Below are 5,245 nucleotides of genomic sequence, written 5' to 3' on the forward strand. Positions count from 1 at the left end.
GTGGCAACGACAAAGCTCCGGGTCATACGTAGATCTGTGTACCAGACACAAATTAATTTCCAAAGCCTAGTATTTGTTACACACCTAAAGAAAAGGGTCCTTCACTTGGTAACGTTACGCTGTAAAGGCTCTGGTGCATTCTCCTTCTTGTCTATGTGAAAAAATAACTAAACTCGTCCTTTAGAAAGCGGCAGGTGTTCCCAGTGGAACAAGAAAAGACAAGTTCCAGACATGCAAGCTATTGCTACACCAACTCTTCCTCTAATTAAAATAAAGAAACAAATCCATGCCACATATGAAGCTTTGGTAGTTTTAAATGTTGCATTTATCTCTAGGATCAGAGTTTAATGAGAAGCAGTGCGGACTGGCTCTGGCAGATAAAAAGCTAAACTCGATCGAATGTGAGGTTGCATATTGTGAGTTGTGTTAGTAATTACAGTCTTTTGCCAATTGAATTGCAGCTGTAATCTAAATAGGCTTACAGAGCAACACTCACAATTAGCAGTTTTATAATTACCACTGCATCCCCCCCACTTAATTACTAACAATTTGTCTCTGGGAGAGCTATTGTTAATCTGCAGTCTAGCAAGGAGTGATTAGAACAACAGACTTTGTTTTACATCTGTTTCAGTTCTCCTCCCAGGTGTTCTATCATACACTACACATTCTCCCAAACCACTTTAATCTAAAGATGGGCTGAATGAGACAGTAGTAAAGAGTTCTCATTGTCCTCCATGGGGGGCTCACGGAGCGCATGCCCTCTAAAGGTCCCATGACATGGTGCTCTTTGGATGCTTTTATATAGGCCTTAGTGTCCCCCAAATACTGTATCTGAAGTCTCTTTATATAGACCTTAGTGGTCCCCTAATACTGTATCTGAAGTCTCTTTTATATAGACCTTAGTGGTCCCCTAATACTGTATCTGAAGTCTCTTTATATAGACCTTAGTGGTCCCTAATACTGTATCTGAAGTCTCTTTTATATAGACCTTAGTGGTCCCCTAATACTGGATCTGAAGTCTCTTTATATAGACCTTAGTGGTCCCTAATACTGGATCTGAAGTCTCTTTTATATAGACCTTAGTGGTCCCCTAATGCTGTATCTGAAGTCTCTTTATATAGACCTTAGTGGTCCCTAATACTGTATCTGAAGTCTCTTTTATATAGACCTTAGTGGTCCCTAATACTGTATCTGAAGTCTCTTTTATATAGACCTTAGTGGTCCCTAATACTGTATCTGAAGTCTCTTTTATATAGACCTTAGTGGTCCCCTAATACTGTATCTGAAGTCTCTTTCCCAAAATTCAGCCTTGGTGCAGAATTCAGCCTTTCCTAAGTATGTGCCATTTCTCAGTCTTTAGCTTTTGAGGAGGAGAGGGGGGGGGCAGGGTGGAGGCTGGGTAGCCATAATGTCTCTCTCTCTTGGTTGATTTGGAATTGTCCCCTTCTGAAGTCATAAAGGGGAAAGGTTACTACAGTATTATTTTATTTTTCAAATTTCGGAAATTATTATTTTGCAACAGGACGGAAACAGGGATTTCAAAGGAATCACACTATATTTCAGAAAACAGGCTGATTGGTATAAGACACAGGTGAAAACAAAATTCTAGGAAAAATTCTAGGAAAAATAATCCATAAAATACTGCTAATGTTGGGGATATTTCTAAATGTGTAAATGTATTTCTGTGGTAAGGTCTAGGCACTGCTGTTGTTCCAGTGATACTCTGAATGCATTTGTATGTTTATGTCCCAAATTATGTCTGTACTCATATTAAATTAGTGCAAAACAACGTTCAAACAAGATGTAATTTGCTAGAAAGGAGCCACTGAGCGTTAATTAGAAAACACTTCTGCACATGTAGAGCTGACGCCGAAACAAAACCACTGAAAGAGTCACACTCCATCTTTCAGCAGAAATCCTGAGCCTCATCAGTTTTCTGTTGATGGAAAATATATTCAAATCAACTGAGCCGTCTATGCATTTCACTGATTGATGTTCTGTTCCAAAACACAACGAGCAACGCTGTGACTTCTCTGACAAACATTTAAGACATTTCCTTTATGAACTGCTGCTGAACTTTCTTCACATCTGTCCCCGTTCCATCTCAGTGATTCACTCGTTATCAGTCAGTTGTCAGAAGAGATGTTCTCTCGTTTGGCTTATTTGGCTTGAAATATATGAGTGTGTGTGTGTGTGTGTGTGTGTGTGTGTGTGTATTACCCTGCTCCGTTGGCAAGACAGTCACAATAGAGCTGACTAATGCAGAAATAGACTGCAGGCTAAGCTTCTTTTTAAAGAAATGTCTTGAAATGTGAAGGGTGCATTCTGTGGCCCGTTCCTACAATATTTATATCTCCTTCTTTATCCAGTGACGTAGAAATGTGCGTCACCAGTTCTAAGTACACACTTACACCCACACGCAAAAAACATTTACATAAACATATTAAGGAGAGGAAATGATGTCGCAATTCCACTGCGCCTCCTAATAAAAACGCTAATTCTGATAACACTTTCTTTTGAGAGCTTAATGTGTGTGAGTGTGTGTGTGTGTGTGTGTGTGTGTGTGTGTTTGTCGTTTTTTTAGTGGGTAAAACAGATGTATTGTGTTTGTTTCTGGCGATAATGACTTCCTCAGACACAGCTCATTATGTCAGCAGGGAGGAGGTGGAGGAACCAAGACTGAAAGAAAAACCAACATCAGACATCAGACCTGCAGATAAACCAGAGAAAGTTTGGAGGGAAATCATTCTTCTCAATAGCGTTGCAGCGATCAGTCATTTACTTTCAGAGAAGAAGCAAATGCAGATTTTTTTATTTTAAGCATTATTATTTAAGCATTGGCATTCTTTATTAGTGACAGCTTAATACATAAAGGGGAGAGAGATAAGGGGAATGACATGCAGGAAAGTATAGCACAACCGAACCAAACGTGTGGCCTTATATATATATATATATATATATATATATATATATATATATATATATATATATATATATATAAATAAGATGTGCCTTGATGGCCACTAAGGCACCAACTGCTCTCTTGAGGGACGGGTCAAATGCAGAGGTTGAATTTTGCAACATGTATGTCTATGTGCCAATAAAGTACTTTTACCTTAATGAGATGGAGAATGACGACTAAATTCAATGTTACTTTATAACAATAATAAATTGAATTTATATAGCGCTTCTCACGAACTCAAAGCCATTATCACAGGGGACAGATCAGACAGACAGCTACTCCCTTAATTACACGTGGGGGAGTAAAGCTCACATACACGCCGTGTCTCAGAGAAACAGAATATATTTACACCTTTTTAATATCTGGTCTCAAATCGCCAGATTTCAATCCGTCTTTAAATATAGTTATGACCACACTCGGCATGTGTGTGTCGGTGTAAACAGGATGCAGATTGTCTGACGTTATTCATCGGTGAAAGATCCAAGGGGGTAAACGAGGGTCTGGAAAGTGTACCTCCTATGGGGAAAGTCTGAGGCTAACAAGCCATCATTAGCTGTTAGCATCCCACTGACTCCCATTCATTTTGGCGCCACTTTAACGGTGAATAACTTTACATCTGAAGAGTTAAAAGACTCTATTTGTACGACAACGTATAAAAGGCTCCATTACCTTACGTGACGTTATAGCTCCATAGCAGGGTTTTTTATAAAATAGGCTAACAATTGTGTTATAACCAATTGAGTTACTGTCGCACAATATTAAATTACCATATAGTCAGGAGAAGCTTGCAGGCATTCAGGGGAATGTGGAGGCATACAGTCAAAATGACAAAATAATTAATCAGAACACTTACAAAAACTTGCTCCTGTTCCTACTCTCATGGACAGCTCATACTCACGCTCCCCGTCTCTGCTGATTGGGAATGATTGAGATTTCTCTTGCACAGCTACTAGAAGACTTACAGCTTTCAGACAGGTTGCTACGTCACATCTACGTCTTCCAGCTCAGTTGGAGGCTGCGCAGTAACGCTCAGCATCACCGGGAAAGAGCTTCTAATAGACTTCACTGGTCTCCGTTAGAAGTCTACAGCGTCGCTTTGTCCATTTCTTTAACTGTCTATGGGAAAATCATAAATTGAAAATACAGAAAATACTTTGGAGAAAGAACAACAACGGTTAGAGTAAGAGCAGGGATTCACTATCTTGGAGCGAGGACGAAGTGGAACTGTTACTGAAAGGTCTGTAAGCTACCTAACTGATAAGACTGACTCACGGGCTTCGTCATAGCCACAAGGTCCAGACTGCAAAGCAAGCCCGGAGCAGCGTTCCAAATGTCTCCATTTTAGGGGCTTTTAAACCAAAACACAGTGTGGATGAAGCCCAGAATGCATTTTATGAAGTAGATTCTGGGAATACAAAAAGAAGTAATTTGATACGAAGGTCATAAAACACACTTTTTGTATGACATAAACCTTCATGTTGTCCTCATGTTGTCTTCATGTTGTCCTATGTCAATGTTCTTATTAATTGCAGAAAATAACATGATTGATTCCACCCAACGCTCTTTGCCAAGTACAAATCTCTACTTTCATTAATTTTGGGTCTTATTCAATTTTATAGCATTTGAAATCAAAATGAAGTGTTTTTGAAATAGTATTGAGTAAAAGTTGACATATTCCAGTCTGTGATTATCATCAACATCCATTCCTTTAATTTTACTCTCAATAATTCCTAATTTCTGCTTTTCTAACTCAAACATTAGGGATGATTTCCTATAAATGAGGTTTATTGACCATAAATTATTAAGTTATTGTTACATAGTGCTAGACGTAAAAAAAAGGGACAAATATTGAAAAAAGTGATGAAAGAAATGACAAAAACCTATGAAAGTTAAAAACATTGATTAAAAAGCGTCAACAAAAGTGTTGACTTGTTGAATTTTGACGGGAAGACAACACAAGGATTAGAAACAGTTACATTTATCCTCAGTGATGAACCTGTGGTCTTCTCCCTTCTTCACCGTAAAACACACACAGCTGTCGTGGTAAAAGAGACGTGTTGACGCAGTAACCTGGCGTGCGCCCTCTCCTCAGACCCCGGCTGATTTTGGCAGATTATTCCACATCGAGGTGATTAGGACGTCTGCAGCTGTCTAACAGCATCACAGGCACCATGGGATCAGAGACCCGGCTGGACTGGAGAGGGGCATAAATCTGAGGGAAACGTCATCATCGATCTGTGGACGGGGGTCACAACCTCCTGGGGGGTGGATAGGGTTGAGGGG

The sequence above is a fragment of the Etheostoma cragini genome, chromosome 1 (genome assembly GCF_013103735.1).
Source record: "Etheostoma cragini isolate CJK2018 chromosome 1, CSU_Ecrag_1.0, whole genome shotgun sequence".
In the NCBI taxonomy this organism is placed as follows: Eukaryota; Metazoa; Chordata; class Actinopteri; order Perciformes; family Percidae; genus Etheostoma; species Etheostoma cragini.